General features: G+C 46.4%; 1 pseudogene; it reads right to left on the bottom strand.

The window, feature by feature from the left end:
* LOC132477441 (ATP-binding cassette sub-family C member 4-like) overlaps window positions 1-19,784 on the bottom strand; it is a 164,777-nt pseudogene that overhangs the window by 135,565 nt on the left and 9,428 nt on the right.

The following is a 19,784-nucleotide window of genomic DNA, read 5'->3' as shown; positions in this document are numbered from 1 at the left end:
TCTCCCCACCAGCTGACACATCGCTTATTTCAACTCTAAAAGCTGCTCAAATTCCTGAATTCCATCAACATGCATTTGCCTTAACCCATCATCCTATGTGAATGTATAACAGATTCCCTTTCTTCTTCCTTTAAGTTCCCATAGTCCACCAATTCAGAAGGTAAACAACTAGTGGATTTAGGTTTCTTAACAAGAGATCAACACAATAAACACCAAATTTCAATGAGTGGATTCTTACAAAGATATCACACTCTATCTCTGCAGAAAGCTTGTATGAGGGTTTCCCATGGGAATATTTAATATTTTAGATGAGTATTTCCTCTAAGAAGTATGTAACACTACATATATTCTAAGCACTCTTTTGAAAGCAGAGAGCCGTGTTAATATTAGTCTAGCAAGTCAGATGCTAAATTAATCACACAGCTGTGGACACGATAACATCATAATTTCAAGGTAAGAAAGAGAAGCAATCCTAATTCCCAGACACTGGATTTCTCCCTGCTTAGCTTCCCTCTTAAGTAATTAGTGAAGCCCAAGAGATGAGCAGTATGGCGAAAGGGGGCTTTGCATACCTGTGAGGAAATAATGCTTTTATTTGGGGGCCCTTGCTGCCAAAGGATTCATCCAAGTTCAATAACAGCCAGGTTTTATTCAGACAGAATTGGAACAATCCGAACCACACGGTGGGGATCTGTTTCTAATCCTCTTGCCCATCCATCTAATGAGATAAGATTTAGCTAAAGCAACCTATTAGAATAGACAATAGCCACATACTTCTAGTGGCTGATTTTCTGAATGTGCAATCCTGGTTTAACTTCCAAAATCCAGTACAGAGCAAATTAAGAGTTTTCATTCAACCTCTCTCTTCTAGTAGATTTTAAAAATAATCATTCTAATTAATTCACAGAGTAAATGCGACTCAGACTCTCAACCCGCTACGACATTACTGAATGACTCCTGGAAGCCCTCGTTGCTCACACAGGCTCACTGTAAGCACCTCAGACTCTTGTATAATAGACCAGATTACCCGATTTTACCTGAATACACTGTAAAGTAGCAGTCAGGATCAGGCACCACAAGTAGGCTTCCTTTTCCATACACCATGGCGTACAGTGTACGCTGTCCATTCGCCCTATGGAACAGGGAAGAAAAAACTATTGTGGTATTGGGCTTCCCTGGTGGCGCAGTGGTTGAGAGTCCGCCTGCCGATGCAGGGGACACGGGTTCGTGCCCCGGTCCGGGAAGATCCCACATGCCGCGGAGTGGCTGGGCCTGTGAGCCATGGCCGCTGAGCCTGCACGTCCAGAGCCTGTGCTCCGCAACGGGAGAGGCCACAGCAGTGAGAGGCCCGCGTACCGCAAAAGAGAAAAAAAATATATATATATATATTGTGGTATGGGTAGAATTCAGATAAATAACAACCCAAAAAAACCCTCAATTTGGAAGATGTGTTTTATGCTGGAAAATGGTTCCCAGCTCACAAGGCCCTGTGTCCATCTACCTTATAAAGACTCAGTTTGAATCACGATAGCAGGGGAAACTACGTGAGGACCAGAAGAGGAGGCTGAACAAGCCCCATCTCTCCCCCTGACTCTGTGGGAAACTGCGGCTTCTTGATTTTACAGCACTTTGGGTCACACCAGGAATCACTCACCAGTATGAAAGCCACCAATCCTGAAGGACGTAGGCAACCTGGAGCAGGAAACAACAATCACTCAAACACTGGCATTACTGACCCCCTCAAAACCCCACTCATCACTAGAATGGGTGATGAAAAGGCTCCAGAGAACGGAGACAGTCCTTCCAGCTCAGGTCAGTGGCTAAGCCCCACATCCCAGATAACCACAGGTCAGGGAAGGGCATGTGACATTTTAAAATCTCTAAAAGACTTCCTTTCTTTCCTGAAAGCTCTCTATCATGCACATGTGATACCAGAAAGCCTCACTTGTTTTGATCCCCACAGATGACGCATTTCAATGCAAATCCAAGTGGACTGCAAAATGCAGTAGTAATAGTATAAATGTCAGGATTTTTTGAAGGAAAAACGCTTGACAGGTTCTGTGACGGTCAGTTTTCTGTGTCAGCTTGGCCGGGCCAGTCTCCAGTGATTCAACCAAACGCTCGGCTCGATATTGCTGTGAAGGTCTTCTGTAGACGTGGTTCACATCCACAGTCAGTCAACTTAAGTAAAGGAGATCGCCCTCAAGAACGTGGTGGGCCTCATCCAGTCAGTCAAAGGCCTGAACAGGAAAACCTGAGGATTCTTTGAAAGGGAAAAAATTCTGCCTCAAGACTGCAGGGTCAGCGGCCTGAATCAGCCCGCAGGCCTGCCTTACTGATTTCATATTCACCCAGCTAGATCCCACAGTCGCATGAGCCAATTCTTTGAAATAAATCTCTTGATATACATATTAAAAATAATAATAAAATAAATACAGTATAAATAGTACATATATATCTAGTTCAGGGCACAAACCAAAATAAATGTCCTTACTTACCTGAGCTGCGATGTTTACTAGAAGAAGGAAAATGATAAGCCAGTGGGCACTGGCTGTGAAGTAATTCATGTAGGTCTTAAAGTGAACTCTTCCCTCCGAAGAGCTCTGCAGTGGTAGTGTAACCTGTGTGTTCTCAGTCTGCGAGGCAAAAATGACAGTGAGAGACAACATTTTAAATAATGAACCCCCGAATTTTAGAAGTTCAACAATTCGCTCCATTGCAAAGCTGTGGAGAAACAGACACATCTCGTACGCTGGTAGGAGTGCAAGATGGTCCATCTCCTACAGAGAAGGATGTGGAACTATCTAGCAAAACCATGTATGCATTCACCCTTGGACCCAGCCATCCTATTCCTAGGAATCTATTAGAAACAAGGAAACATCATTTGCACAAAGTTATTCACTGTTGGGTGGCTTTGCTTTAAATTGATCATGAGCCTCAGCACACACACAACATACCTGATTCAAGTATAAATGCAGAAGCTTAAAATAATACACAAAATAATAATACACAAAATGATATGGAGCTAATGTATCCCTCTAGATTATTTGTGTCACTCAGTGATGGAAACATAAAACATACTTGGGGCTCAAAATACTAGCCAAATACAGTAAACTAAGTTCACACGGTGAGCTGGAGACATGTGAGTTTGGATAGCAGGGGAACAGCATATCATCAGAATCCACTTGGTTCTTGAATTTCAGAGAGGGATTCCTGAGTTTGGGATGTGAGGGACTAATCTAAATACTTACCAGAATCATCCAGGATCCTGGGTTTGGATAGTGAGGGTTTGGATATCAAGGAATACCTGTGTATGTTTTTAAGGGAGATCTAGTGCATTTCTGTCTGGAGGACTTAGAATGCATTACAGAGTCACAGGAGCCAAGGATGTCCTGGGCTCTACGCTGGCCACTGGGATTGAAGGTGGATAAGATGTGGTTTGGTCTTGAATGGTAAGAAAGGAAGATGGGAACTAATTCCAAACTGTCTGTTGTGTGTCAGGTCCTTTGCACAGGCTACCTCTGGCCTATCACAGATCATCTGACTAGGGGGCAAAATAATACCATGAGTCACCTACAGTGCCAGTTAACACACAGGAAAGCAGCTGATTTAATTTGGGCCACAGCAGGACTCCATATAAGGAGGTCTTAACATCACGCCTCTAGATGCATAAAGGAACCCAGGAGCCAACACAGCAAGTAGGATGTAACTATGGTAAACTGAAGAGTCCTCCTACCAGTGTGAGCCACATACACCCAGAAATTCACAGCAGTCCACCCACTACTGATCTCCATAAGATTCTCCATCCTACGCCCAAGGGAGAACCCCATTCAGGGAGCAATTTAATTCTACCAATTCCATGGAAAAAGGCCTTGGAAACTTTGGATCTATTTTGGGACAAACAAAGATGTCATGAGCAGAGCAGACTGAAGGTCCATGAGTCCACCAAGAGTGGACAGACCAGGGCATTTGCAGGATGAGAAACTCACATCTTGGTCCTCTGGAGCGGCATCTTGCAACGAGGGTCTGGAAGACTGTTGAGACCAAACTGAAGACTCAGAGGTCTGATTCCTCAGAATGGGAGTTCCTGGAACTGGAGATAGTTCACCCTGCTCATTCACCGTCTTCAAAATCCACCCCAGATTTCGGAAATGTAGCGTAAGTCCCCTTTTGCACTATTTTGCCCTAAAATAAAGAATTTGAGAGGAATATATTTGCATTTGATAATACTAATGTATTCTAAATACTAATCAAGAAAAGTTAACTGGTCTTAAATTATGATTTTCCAAAGAAAATGATCCTTAGGTTTGGAATTCTGGTTGACAAATCTGCTTCAACTCGAAACAGAACTGAGCATTCTATCTCTGCCAAACCCTGTGTTAGGTACTGGGGGATATGAAAGAAATGTGTGCTCATGTGTTAAAAATGGAGGCCATTGACATAACTACCGTGGGCACTTCGGGAATCAAAAAGCACAGAGGCTGGTGATATTATCAACACAGTCTGCTTAGACAACATGGAAATTGAAAGAAGCCTCATGTGACAAGCAGGATTTTAAAAAAGTCAATTGGGAAGGATATTCCAGGAAAGAAACTTAAGACTGACCCAGCGGTGGGCACGAGCACATCTGCATAGGTAAGGGTCACTCATCAAATCTTCGCTGACCATTGTCATAGTATCATGTGCCCCGCTGAGACGAGCAATGTAGGAACCAGCCCTGGATGGAGGACCCACGAGCTGCGTCTTCATGGTCTTCACAACTGCCCCACAAACACAGGAAGTTCCCAACTGAAAATTCAATTTTCCAGCTGATGAAATAGCTAATAAACAAGGAGGCCATGAGACCGGGGTGGCTCTAATGCCTTGGCAGCCTGTGCCAGCAAACCAAAACCTAAGCCAGAATCAATCACAACCCATCACAAGCAGCCAACCAGGCTTCCCCAAATCAGGCAACTGCTTAAGCTACAGCCAATCTAATCGTTTTCTTTGAACACGTGTGACATATCATTGCAGTTTCCCTCCCTTACAAAGTTATATAAAATAATGTGCAGATGTTTTCACTATTTTCTGACCCCATGAAACAAGACTCAGCCGATTCATTCAGTGGCAAACAAAATATTGGGCAAAATCCCAGGATGAAAAACCAATTAAAATAGGGTATGTCTGGTTAAGACAGGTCAGGTAAAGAAGGTGGCCCACAACCCCAGCTGGTACCCCTCTCATTCTATCCCGAGGTGGTCCACTAGAAGCCCAATGAAGCCTTCAGGCATTGTCTGACACTGCAGAACTAGAGAATTATTCATGATACACTGTGTCTTGTTCCACTTGAGAGGCAAAATTCATACACCCTATTTGATGAAATTATCACTTTCCACTTAGTATCTGTAAGATGCACAAGGAAACAACTGATGGTACAAAGACACAATTTTACTTGGCAGCCAATCACTGATAATTCTGAGGGGACGAGAGGGCAGTCAACCCCTCTCTGCTGTGAGAGAGGGACCAGACTAACAGTAAGGATGGACCCCCAACTCACCCAAGGGTGCTCACCAGTGGACAAATGGTTGTTCTGATAGTAGTAAAATTGAGGGTAGTGTCCTCAAAAGAAGCAATAAGGGGACCCTAAAACATCTAGGGACTGGCTGAATAGGTTATTCTCCTGCCCACTTATTCTGTGCTCATAATAGTGCCAATGCTGGGGTTTTATACACTAGTATCACCCCCTCTGTGTGTGAAATCAACTGCTTTCAAGCTTGAGAGATCTGAGCCCCCCATTCCTGGAGGGGTAGAGAACAGTTGACCATGGAACTGCTTCTAGAGAGGTAGAGGTTCTGCATTTTAATATCTTACTTGGAGCAGAAATTCATTAGATAAGTCAGGAAGTTTACCAAGGGCCTATTGGAACAGACGGTGGTTAAGGATGGAGGTGCTGAGGCACAGAGGCAAACAAGCCAAGGAGTGAAGCATCAAACCACCACCAAGTCTGAAAAATTCTCACTAATCTCCAATCCACCCCTAACCATGCTAGGAGTTGTGGGTTGAATGGTGCCCCCCTCCAAAAAAAAGACACGTTCAAGCTATAAACATGACACCTGTAAAGGTGACCTTATTTGGAAACAGGGTCTTTGCAGATGTCATCAAGTTAAGATGAGGTCATATTGAGTAGGGTGGCCCTAAATCCAGTATGACTGATGTCCTTATGAGAAGAGACTCAGACAGACACGGGACAATGGCCATGTGACATCAGAGGCAGAGACTACAGTCCTATAGCTGGAAGCCAAGGAACCACAAGGAAGGCCGGTGAACCCCAGAAGCTGGAAGGGAGGATTCTCCCCTAGAGCCTTCAGGGAGCGCACGGCCCTGCCAGTACCTTGATTTGGGACCTGTAGCCTCCAGAACAGTGAGATGATAAATTTCTGTTGCTTTAAGCCACCCAGTTTGCAGTATTTTGTTATGGCAGCTCCAGAAACTGACACACTAGCCTGAGCCCACACTTCTGTCTTCTCAACTGTACTAAGACTTCTAACTGCTTTGGCTGTCGCCCCTCCAGTGAACATCAGAGGAATCTTTTAAATCACATGTCAGACCACATCACTCCCCTGCTCTGGACCGTCCAGCAGCTTCCATCCCACTTCCTGGCCCACGGCCCACGGCCCACTGCTCAGAGACCAGCGCCCTCCACGTCCCCCTACTCACTCTCCTCAGACGCGCTGGCCATCCTGCGATTCCTCCAACCTGCCAGCTCAGATCCTTCCTTAGGACCCCCTCCCCCAGGTGCCTGGATGGCCTCACCTTCATGTCACTCAGGCCCGAGAGGCACCAGCTCCCCAGAGAGTCAGGATATCAGCCCCACCCCCTCTCTCTGTCATCATATGTGTCCCCATAAGAACAGAAGCCCCACGAAGGCAGGGCCTTGTCCTACCACCGCACAGGCTCTCACAGGTGTGGGGCACAGAAAGGGGCCTGGGCAGTGAGACCAGCAACTGGCTACAGCAGCAGCGTGGGCGTCTCTGACTAGGGTGCTTGCCTCCCTTCTGGTGTTAATGGAAGGCGCTCTTCAGGCAAACCAAGCATGACAATCACGTGGATACAAACAGGTCTTAGTATCTCTAATTTCCAAATACTAATACGCTTTGACTTAAGTTGTGGAAAGGGAACACGAATAGTTCTAAATAAAATAGCATCGTTATCCTTAATACATTTCACTAGAACAGTGATAATTCAGTAACTCTGCGCAGCACTTTCATATACTTTAGGGTTTACGTGGCCTCGGGTGTAATAGTGACATTTCTACAGGTCTTCGGATTCATCCTCAAAGGCATGAATACCAGCTCTGAGAAGAAGGGGGCATAAAGCTGAGGGAGACGAGGCTGTTTACCCTGAACTCAAGGAGAGTGACCTGCTGGGAGGCGTGAGCACTCAACACACCTGAGTGCTAGCAAGTTCCACAGGCTTCTAGAAACTACTTCCATCTTTCAATACCAGAATCTGACTTGCATTTTTAGGTACTGCAACTGATGAGTCACTAGGGTTGTGATCTTTTTGTGCAAGGCTTGGCGAATACACCTACCAAGGTAAAAGGTACAGCATGCAAAAGCACATTAATGGGCGTGCTCCAAACTGAAAACCTGTACTTGGAAACATAATGAGACAAAGACAACACAGCAGTCAAAGATGTGCAGTTTAAATACCAGTATAAATAATACAAATTAAATACAAGTATAAGCCAATGATTCTGACTAGGCCTCAAATTCATCAGCAGCAAACTTGAATCTAGCTCTGCTAAAAAATTCTAAAAAGCAGTCCAGTGAAAGACGCACCAAGAGCTAAGGTTTTTTTTTCTTTCAAAAACTCAGCTTAACAATTATTTACATGTTTCATAATGAAAAACAATTGAGCAATACTGAGATTCCAAAACTTGACTGAACCAAAACACTATTTTATCACCTTGTGGGAATGGGAGAAGACGGATTTATGTCATATAAAAATGGGTACATTTTTCTTAGTTTTCTGATTATTTATGACATATAATGTACATATTAACAACAAAAAAATTAATAGATTCTTGGTAACCTTTGCCAGAGTGCACTTTCTAGACACTTCTTCCCAGATAACATTAGATAGAAAATGAATGCTAGCGTGGACTCCGTCCGTCTCTAAGACATTCCCAGTCCCATCCAGGAAGCAAATCCTTTTTCATTAGGACTGAACACCTTCCAAATATGAAAATGAAAGAACAGAATCCAAACAGCACAAGTCACAGTGGAAATTATCCAATAGCTCAAAGACATAGCAATTCTCTATAGCCAAGACCCCTGTGTGGTCAGGACCCCCCGAGATGGCTGTTCTCTTGCTCTCTGTCCATCCCCCGCTCGTCCAGTGCCTGCTTCACCTACACGCCAATCACACGACTGACCTTCCTACACACTTGCCCCAGGCCCCAGCTGATCACTGTTCTAGCTTTAGATCAGAACGGAACGCTCCACTATGGTTACCAGAGGGGCAGTGAGGGGTGTGCGCCTTCCCTGGTTCCCATGGTAACCGATGAGCCAGCCTGAGGTCAATTCCCCTGTAACTGGTCATCTTCCCTCTCCCCCTCCTCGAGCCCAGACTGCTGCCATGTCCACCACACACGGCGGGGTGTCCCTCCAGGACCTTTGCTTCAGACACGGAAGCTCACCGTGGCCACTGAACCATCTGTATCTCTGTCGCTGACTCCGGGCTCTTTCTTAGGTCTAAGCTGGGCAAACACAGGCCTTGCAGGCTGCGGGGTGCAGCCCAACAAACACCCTCCGTATCCAACCTTGCGTGTGTATTTACAGTAACCCCTCAGACTGCTCCATATTTTAAATGCAGACCCCTAGGGACTCAGCCCCAGGCCCATCCCACAAGGGACGACGACCCCTCCAGTGAGGCAAGTAGCTGGGTCCGGGGCCCCGGTGACCAGGAGCAGGGCTCCAGGCATGTACTCTGGGTGCCCGAGCCCCCCGCAGAGCAAATCTCAGGGACCTGGGCCACAGCTCAGCCTGCTGAGTGAGCCAGATGCGGAGTCTGGAGGCAGCAGGCTGCAGCTCAGTCCCTCTCACGAGCCTGACAGCCTCGGACAAGCTACTAAACCTCAGTGTCTTCATCTCAAAACAAGGCCAATGACAACTCACCACATGTTCTGAGAAATCAAACCACCAATCCGCTCAGTACACGTCAGCCCCTCCTGCACTCCTGCTAACCCACGAGCAGTCATGTGCTCTGGACTCAGGACAGAAAAGTCCTAAGGGGACACGCTGGACACTGGGTCTGTGATCAAAAGCAGGACTCCAGGGCTTCCCTGGTGGCGCAGTGGTTGAGAGTCCGCTTGCCGATGCAGGGGACGCAGGTTCGTGCCCCAGTCCGGGAAGATCCCACATGCCACAGAGCGGCTGGACCCGTGAGCCATGGCCGCTGAGCCTGCACGTCCGGAGCCTGAGCTCTGCAACGGGAGAGGCCACAGCAGTGAGAGGCCTGCGTATCACACACACACACACACACACAAAAAAGCAGGACACCAGGACGTAGACACATACACCATCGCTCCACTATGTCCAAAAGCGTTCATTCTTCCCTTCGACATGTGTTAGTTCAGCTTTTCGTACCTAAGTTTCTTAACTGAGTAAACCCATCTTCAGTCTTAGTACTAAAGCTTTTCATGGAACTGTTTCTCCTTAATTCAAAATTAGCTGCCGACACTCCCTGGAGGTGGATGTTAAGCAAATCTGAAGGGCTGCTATGTCCAAGATGGAGCAACCCAAAAATTCTAAAATATTTTCTTCCTAACATTCCATCACAGACGAGTAATATAAATAATTACAATGAAGTGATCAGTTGATGACTTTAAATTTTTCCTAAATAATGCATTTTATCCAGATCTCTAGGAAATACTCTATTTCTCTTGTTTTTAGAATAAAGATTTCCAAGTCATGCCATAAAAATGATTGATTCAGCAACCAGTTGTTTACCTGTTATTCCTATATAAGGGCTGTGTTGATCCTATAATCCTATATATAATCCTATATAAGGGCTGTGTTAAGAGGGGACACACCCCGTAGTAGAGGGGATACAAATAAGACAGAGTCCCGCCTTCATTCCTTCAATCAGCAGAGGTTTGTTGAAGTGTCAGGCACTTGACCTACATCTGCAGGTCAGAAAAGCAGACACTACTCAGCACCGTGTACAGGAAGACACACTGAACAAGTACAGAAAATGCACTATCGGGCCGTGATGTGTGCTCTGAAGGAAAAGCAAGGGGGGCTGCTGTCTTAGATGGGGCTGACACGGGAGACTATCTGGGGCAACATCGCTAGAAGAAGGCACAGCAGGTCCAAGGGTCCTGGGACAGAACATGCTAGGCTAAGGAACATTCATGCATTCACAGCTTATAGCGGGTGGGGAGGACTGATAAATGGTCAAGTGCAACCCACTGAGGGCTGCGGGAAGACAGAAGGGCACAGGCTCCCCCTGAAGGAACAGGAGGGAAAGGCAAGGGCTCTGGCATAGAGGGAGCCATATCTACAGACAGACAGACAGGTGAGAGAAAGGGCCCGTCACAAAGCCAGCACGGCTGGAAGGCCGAGTGGGTGTGAGGACCAGCTGGAAAGGCTGATGGGGGCAGATGGCAAAGAAGCTCGTTCTCCGTTTGAGGACCTGGAGCTGCAGCCTGAACAGGAGGGGAGCCTGTGAAGGGCGGCAGCAGGGAGGGCGAACTGTGTGGACAGCAGCGTGGGCACCTGACCAGGACAGACCCGAGAGCTGGTGACGCAGGAGCCGGGGGGTCTGGCGACATGGGGCTCTGTGAACCAAAACGGGATCCACCGCTGCACACAGGTGAGACTGCATCAGTTCACCTAAGGCTCTAACCTTCCGTAGGTGAGAGAATCCACTTAAGGTTTACAACGTATAGTTGGAAAACTCACAAACCTTAACAACCTTCAATATATATTCATGACTGAAGGAAACTGTCAACAGCAAGTAGAAATGCGACTGATACACTTTAATACAAAACACTCCCCATTACTAAGCTCTGACACGACCACCATCTTTCACAGCAAACTGTTCCATCCAATTTTCTAACTCGTTGAGAACATTCTCCAGGTGCTGCTGAGTGATTTCCTGAACTGCCTTCCTGCTCCCTGCCCTAAGTTTTCCCAAAAACTGTGGTTCTGATTAGCAAACAACAGTCTGAACAAGGCTGCTTCTATCAAGCATCCATCCAAGGTCATTAAATCCAAAAGGTTGGAAAGGACTTTATAAACACCTCCTGTGCTGGAAAGAGAACTTGGGAGAGCCTTTGTGATAAGCACGCTGATCCGTGGCCATCAGAACACCGTCCTCTCTCCTCCCTGTGACGTGAATGCAATGGCCAGCGGAAATTGCTTGGAGTGATGGAGAACCTGAGCAGACACGCACAAGACGGAGGGACAGACATCTGTGAATGCAGGGCAGGGTGCTGGGAACAGGGAGGCCGAGCTACTCAAGACCCGGGAGGGTGGGAGTGGGGAACCTCTGTCACAGCACCAGTGCCTGTCACTGCACTCGTGACAAGACACAAGGCACTTCTCTAAGGGAAAATTCATCAAGTCACGATCAGGAGAGGGTGGGAAAGGCAGTCAGGTCAGAGAGCTGGAGGCCATGCCACGTGTCGGCTGCCCTGCCCTCTCATGTGCTGAAAGATTCAATGCTAACTGTGCACTTTTTGTGTGTGTGTTAAGATATATGTAACGTGAAATTTACCATTTTAACCATTTTTAAGCATATACCTCAGTGGCATTAAGTACACTCACACTGCTGTGCAGCCATCACCACGATCCATCTGCAGAGCGCTTCCATCACCTTAACACTAAGCACAGGTACGTACTGACTCTGCGGGATCCTGCCCCCCGACCCCTGCTTAGTGCATGTGGAATCCCAGCTCCTCGTGTCCAGAGCTCAGGGCTGCCCCACCCGTCTCTCTCTCACACTGCTGACTGTGCTGAAGTCTCTCTACTTTTTTTTTTTTTTCTTTTTTTTGCGGTACGCGGGCCTCTCACTGTTGTGGCCTCTCCCGTTGCGGAGCACAGGCTCCGGACACGCAGGCTCAGCGACCATGGCTCACGGGCCCAGCCGCTCTGCGGCATGTGGGACCTTCCCGGACCGGGGCACGAACCCGTGTCCCCTGCATCGGCAGGCGAACCCTCAACCACTGCGCCACCAGGGAAGCCCTCTACTTTGCTATTCTGGACAGGCTGTAAATCAATCATGTCTCCCCAAATTCACTTGTTGACACCGTAGCTGCCAGTACCTTAGAATTTGGTGTCAGGGCCTTTCAAGAGGTAATTGTTGTTCTTAATTAGGGTGGGGCTAATCCAATCTGACGGGTGTCCTTAGAAGAAGAGACTGAGACGTAAGGACAGAGACACAGGGGTGCATGTGAACAGAGGAAACGACAGGACACAGTGAGGAGGATGCCATCAGAAGTCCACACCTTGATCTTGGACTTCTAGCCTCCAGAACTGTGAGAAAACTAAGTTCTATTGTTTAAGCTCCCCCGCCCTCTGTGACAGCCTGCTACAGACAATGTTGTGTCCTCAAAATTCATACACATTAAACCTAATCCCCACTGTGAACGTACTGGAGATGGGGCCGTTGGGAAGTGAACAGGTCATGAGTGCAGAGCCTGCATGAATGGGATTAGTGCCCTTATAAGAGGGACCCACACGGCTCCCTCACCCCTTCCTCCATATGAAGACACAGGAATCAGGGCCTCACCACACACCAAATCTGCCAGCACCCTGACCTCGGACTTTCCCAGCCTCCAGAACTGAGACATAAATTTCTGTTATTTATAAGCCACCCAGTCTACGGTCTCCTGTGAGAGCAGCCTGGACAGACAGATCCCTAGCAAACTAATAGAGGACCTGACAGCGAGAATTTCCAAATAGCTTCTCTTTGCTGTACGACCTGCATCCTCCAGTTGATGATGTGCCTGCTGTTCTTCTCACAGCCTTGCTTCTTCCTACCGGTACACCTGTGCTTCTGCTATTCCTTTAGCAAAAGGAACTGAATCCTATGCTCAGCCTCCACGAACCCTTCCAGCCTGCAGGCCCACAGGGCACTTCCCGCTAAGGCCAGTGCACAGGGAGCTTTCCAACTTCACCTGAAAGCCTATAGCTGCCCACTTCTACTTCCACTTAGCATTTACCATCCTATATCCAAACCCTCTAAACCGCGACTCTGCTGAACTTTTCCCAGGCATCCGTCTTAACAAGCTCCATAGAGACAGATTCCTTAGAGGCAGAAATGAGAGCTGAATGTCTCAGTCTCCCTTATCCTGCCCCGTGTGGGTCTCTCCCCTCTCCTGGCTCACTGTTCTCCTCTGTACACTAAGAGGTTTTGTGCAACAGCCTCTGTAAGGGCATGGATCTCAGTGCACACAGCAGGGCTTTAATAAGTGCAGCTGGAAGGGCTCGCTGGCTTTAACAAGGTGCACAACAGCAAGGGGTAGATGTGGGTGCCGTTTCACAAAAAGCAAGTCCACGAGGCTTTCAAAGAGGCCAGTCTAGACTCCACAGAGGCCTCAGTCAGCGTGTTAGGACACATTATACACAGAAAAGCATCAGAGCTGTTCTGCTTCAGGGGTTCCGTGGCCAAACAAGAGCCCCTGACAACAAATTCCAGAAACTCAAAGTGAAAGTCAGGATTTCAGCCAGATTCTAGATACCCAGTTACAAATTCAAGTTAACCGTGCACTGTGGGTCTAAGTATTAATTCTAGTAAGCATCCATGAAGCAATGTTAAATATCTGAAGTCATACTTAGATATGGAATAACTCATTATTAAGTTCTAGACTGTATTAAGTATTTCCAAACCAAAAGAATAATAAGCGTAAACCAACAAGGGCTTTCCACAGAAGCCCTATGTCAGTACTGGAGACTTCACTTCTGACGTGCCTTCAACAAATGATGGAGTCAAAGGACCGGCAGCCAAGTACCAGGTTACCGAGTCCCACTCTCCGATTTGAAATCCATACACCGTCTTTCTTACTGCTGGGGTCTGGATCCATCCAGTGTCTGGTGATTCACCGCAAGCAGCAGGGAGATCTGCCATCTGCCCCTCTACTGCCTAAAGCATGGCCTCCACTGGCCTCCACACCCTGGAAGCTCCTTCTGCATTTTCCTGTCTTGACCTCATCATGATGCAAATTTCTCTAGGATGGATCTTCCGTGGAGGGAAGGGAGGGGAGGGCGGGACCCCAGTGCAGAACGAGCCGAGTCTCCTGAAGCACAAGCGCTTTCCTGAGCTCTCTTCCCTGATCTCCACGGGGCTCTTGGAAAGCAGAAACGATAGAAAACAGGAGCAAACTCACAGTTCGAACAGGTGCCTGCTCACTTCTGCATCTACTGCGCTGAGCGGATCGTCCAGGAGGTAGATGTCTGCATCCTGATACACGGCTCTAGGAAACGTAGAGAGACGTCAGGAGAAGAACGCTTCCAGCTTCCCGGGTCCCGTCTTTGAATCAAGATGGTGTCCAACAACTCAATGTTCATTCCAAGAGCCCAGGGAAAAGGGCCAAGACCCTGCTTCACACAGGCCCACCCGGTGAGCGGGGTCTGCGTGCTCACGTCCACCAGGAGCCATGGGGGAGGGAGGGGCAGGATGGCAACGGAAACGCCCTTTACCTCTCGAGGTTGACCCGGGCTTTCTGCCCTCCGCTCAGCGTGGTCCCCCGGTCTCCTATCACAGTTAGGTCTCCATCCTCCAAAAGCTGTAAATCCTACATGGAGACAGAAAGGGGGAAAAAGAGAAAGATTTCAAATGTGCTCTCCTCTTGTCATGCTAACCTTTTTAGCATCAGTTCTTTATACAAGTATGTGATCAACAGCAATGGGTATATTTTATAGTGACTAAATTCTAACCTTAAACATTAAAAAAAAAACTCAGGGCTTTTCATTTTTTTTCATTCTGTAGCTTTTCACAGCATTTAGGCAGTTGACTATTTTGACACACATTTATTGAGGATCGACTATATACCATGCATTGTTCTGGGCACAAGGAATTCAGCCAAGAGGAAACAAAGTCCCTAGAGTTTCTTTCAGTGATGGGAGAGAGACAATATGGAAAATTAACATGAGCACAAGTACTACCGACTAGAAGAAAAAGGAAGCTGGCTTAGGGGGATAGGGAGTGAGTCACTACTGGGGTCAGGAAGGGCTCTGTTCAGAGGGGGTTTGAGCAGATCTGTTGGAGGGTGGAGGGGCTTACACAGACCTGGAGAGGGAGCTCCACACAGAGGAATGAGCGAGTACAAAAGCTATGGGGCAGGTGGCCAAGGTGTCCCGGGGCAAGCGAGGAGGCCAGGAGAGCAGAAGCAGAGTGAGAATGAGGAGAAAGAGGGCAGAGACAGGGCAGGAGGAGCCCTGGTTTCAGCCCAGTAACTGGGGGAGGGGAATGGGGGGCCTGACACGGTCTGAGGCTCTTAAGGAATCACTCCTGCATCTTTGTGGAGGACAGACAGAAACGGGGGAGGGTGAGAGAGGATACCAGTTAGGCGGCCACGGCAATAACCTAGGTGAGAGGTGACGGCGGCCAGGACCAGAGTGGGAGAAGGGAGCACGGAGAGACGGGGTCACACGCTCCACACACATTGGGAAGGTGGAGTCTGTAAGGCCTGCTGATGGGACAGGTGTGGGTGGCAAGAGAAGAGGACGCCTGTGCTGTCTGGGGCGTGAGGAAGGGGAAGACCAGGGTCTCCGTGTACTGAGCTGGGGAAGATGGTGGACGCAGGTTTAGGAGACTTCGCTTGTGGACGAGCCGAGGTGACCTCTTGGTGATGTCACAGTGCAGCTGGATATGCAAGTGGGAAGGTCTGTGCTAGAGGCACAAGTGTGAGGGCTGGTGTCCCAGGCTGGTGAAGGCACAGGACTTTTTTTTATCAAGGTATAAGTGTATCTTAAACTGGACATCTTGCTGATCTCGGCCTCAGCTTCCCACTTTCAGAGAAGGGATAACACCTGACCTCTGTCTTCACAGTGATACTTAAGGCTTATGGACAGTGACAAACAAGGTCTATGGGAGCAGAAAGAGCAGGCTGGGCAGGAAACACAAAAGCGAAGGAGGCAGTGTGCTCGAGGGACACCAAGCAGATCAGCTGGACTAAGTAGGTGCCTGTCCGTGGAAGCAAGAAACACTCAGATTTAAGAAGGATATGAAGTTTTGACTTGAGGATCTGGGAATCTATCAAAAGTTATATTTGAATATTATTTAAGAAGTAACTAGACCCATCAGAGTACCTGGGAAAAAAAGAAAAGATGACAAGAACATCCCCCAAATGACAAGATAACAACCAGATTTAAGTCATACAGTGTTATATTAGAAACCTTTACTTAGATTGCCTATAATTATCACTGGACAGAACATGGCATAGACAAGCAGAGTTTGTGGGGAGTTTGTCATCTACAAAACTCCTCAGGCATCAACCGAGGATACACAGCACTACCTTTCTGCAGATGAAGCCCTCATTTCTTGGTCTCTACTTCAGCAAATTTGGGGAGAAAGCAAGTGGCACCCTGGGGTCTCCATGAAAAACAAGTCGTTTGATCTCCCTGAGTCTCATTTTCCTCTTCTACAGAATGTGCTGCAGAAACAAGAGTCAGTAAACTCAAGGATGCTGTGAGAATCAAAACAAGTGTATGTCCTCAAGTCCATTCTCTACATCTTTATTCCTATCCTGGACTTGAGGACACGGGGAGGGGGAAGGGTAAGGTGGGACAAAGTGAGAGAGTGGCATGGACATATATACACTACCAAACATAAAATAGATAGCTAGTGGGAAGCAGCCGCATAGCACAGGGAGATCAGCTCGGTGCTTTGTGACCACCCAGAGGGGTGGGATAGGGAGGGTGGGAGGGAGACGCAAGAGGGAGGGGTATGGGGACATATGTATACATATAGCTGATTCACTTTGTTATACAGCAGAAACTAACACACCACTGTAAAGCAATAATACTCCAATAAAGATGTTTTAAAAAAAAAGTGTTTGAACACCCTCTGTAAGTGGAAAAAGACATGAATTGATTGTAACTTACTATTGGTGACTTATCCCTATTTTCTCATCAAACCAACAGTGGGACCCCATTCACAGTGTGAATCCCAACAGGGAAATCACATGACCCTAAGAAGACGAGAAATACTATCTCCATCATAAGCCTCCCTGACAGCCAGAAAGACACACAGGCACACACAGGTTCCCTGCACCCTCACTGGGTTGCATCAAATGAAGGCAGCAATTGCTCTGTCGTGAAAATGCATCATTATTTTACATTATTTCTTTGTTAGGCTCAAAGGTTTATACCATCTCTTGCTTTTGGTTTTCACGAAAAACAATGAGCCATTTTAAGATAGGTTTCCAGCCTTAAACACACACACACATGCGCACACACAGTTACTTAGCCTCCGTTTCACTGCTGACAGTCCTTGCAAATTGTTCCACTTAGATTTTATGCCTTGATTTTACGTCATTTTGGTTTCCTTCTCAAAATTGCACCAAGCTATAGCACAGCAATCTTAATCACATTCTAGAAGAGGCACTTAAATCCACTCTTTCATTTAGCACAGTTAGGCATAAGAAACAGGCTCTCTGAGTCTGGTAGTAGGACTTCAAGTGTGTTATTTACTCTGCAAATTATTTATGGACCAGCCGCAAATGGGAAAACCATTTCAAAGGATTTGAAGTAAAATCCAAGTCAGGCTAATTTCCCAGCCACCATTTTCCGATTAGGTTAAAGGGAAAAGCCTGAGTTGGAGGAATTGTTACCTTTCAGTTAAATTTCACCAATTTTCACTGAAAAGCAGTACATAAACTAGAGAAACACAAGGAAATGGCGACGCTGGTTTGATGCCACCCGTCCTGAAGCACATCAAGGGCCCTTCAGCAATGGTGGAGACTTACAGTAGAAACATCACGGAGCAGACTGTGGAAATAGTTGATGAGGAATGGACGTGAGGTCCTGGCAGAGGAGGGCTGGGTTCCAGAGTCAAACAGCAGGAGGCCCCTGCCTTTCTTCACAGTTTTTCTTCCATCTGGAATTGCCCCTCCTCTCACAGCCTGTCAATATCCTGCCCATCTTTCCAGGCTCAGCCCAAACACACTCTTCCATGAAACCATCCTGGAGTCGTCTCTTTTCCTGCTGGGTTCCTAAGGCTTTGTTTTCATCTTTCATGAAGGACCTTCTCTCAGCTCCTGGAGGGTAAGATCTGTGCACCAAGCACTGTTCTGAACCCTGGTACTGATTATCTCTAATCCTCACAACAAGCTGCACAGTAAGTACTGGCCCCATTTCACAGATGAGGAAACTGAGACTCAGTGAGGTTACATCGTTGGTCTGAGGACTGTCAGCTTTTAAACAGAAGAGTTGGAATCTGAACCAAGCACATGGCAGTTCATAGCCTTCTGCTCTTTCACATCATGCTATCCAAGTGGTGACTGAAAAGTATATTTGAAATGAAGGCAATACTAAAATAATTCAAGACTTGAAGGCCTCTATACCTAGATAAGGAAGTATCAATAAACTTATTATTCTGCGACTGTCAAGGCAATCTTAAAATGTCCAAGTTGGCAGGAATATGGTAAATATGAAATAAAAGTATAAGCTTGTGGGCACCCAAGAGGGGTTTGTAAATTCAAGTGATCTATGTGAGAAAATATTAAACTAGAATTTATCACTGTGATACCTTTAAATATGTATTGCCTGAAACTTTTTAAGAGCCTTCAAGTGGCTGAAGATAATATGCAGACAAATATGACATACTATATTACTTATGTTATGGTAACAGAATATTTTTATTGTTGATTTATATAATGTACTATGTGTCGAGCACCTATATAAATATCAACTCAAAAATGGAAGTTAAATACTCAGATACCTTCCTTCTTACATGTCACATTTTATGGATGTGATTCTGCCAAAAACTAGCTGAGCTTATAATTAATAGCTAATTTATCTTCAAAATCACTCTAACATTTATAGAGTGCTTGTTACATCCTTAGCAGTCAGGTGCTTTAGAATCATTACTGCATTTCATCCTCAAAACAACCTTATGAGGTTGACAGTATTATTATCTCCACTTTACAAATGAAGAAACAGGCTTGTAAGGTTCAGACAATCAACCAAAATCACACACCTGAAACACATAGAGACACTGAGACCCAATCCCTGAGCCTTCTGACTCCTGGGCCTTGGAGTTGATGTCATCAGCCTGAATCGATGTTGCCAAATGTGATTACATCTTATCTCTCTATTTTGTTACAGAAAAGTTTTCAGCTCAATGAACTTTAATGTTTACTTCAATTAGATATAGTATAATGCATTTATATTATTATTAACATATGTAATTACGTTAACTAGACCTAGTATAATACATCTATGTTGTTATTAACATATGTAATACAGGAAATGTTGCTTTTTTTCTGTTTTTTTCTCAGGATTTGGGGGAAGTGGGAGGTAAGGAGATCTGTAAGGAGAAACCTTTATTATATTTATATGTACCTACATACATACGTATGGATGTAGAGAAAAGGGCTATAAGAGTAACAATAGCTACCATTTACTAAAAACCTGGCATATTTGCATTTTATAGGCACTGCCTGTAGCCTTTACAGTAATCCCACACCTCCCTCATTTAATAAGAGAGGAAACAGACAAATACCTGCAGTTACCACCCAAGACTGTTTCTCTCCAAAGGCCAAGCCTTTTCTACTACCTGTGCAGTCTCTGTAT

Source organism: Mesoplodon densirostris, chromosome 17 (genome assembly GCF_025265405.1).
Source record: "Mesoplodon densirostris isolate mMesDen1 chromosome 17, mMesDen1 primary haplotype, whole genome shotgun sequence".
In the NCBI taxonomy this organism is placed as follows: domain Eukaryota; kingdom Metazoa; phylum Chordata; class Mammalia; order Artiodactyla; family Ziphiidae; genus Mesoplodon; species Mesoplodon densirostris.
The sequence above is the reverse complement of the archived record's forward strand: the minus strand, read 5'-3'. Positions and strand labels throughout refer to the sequence as shown.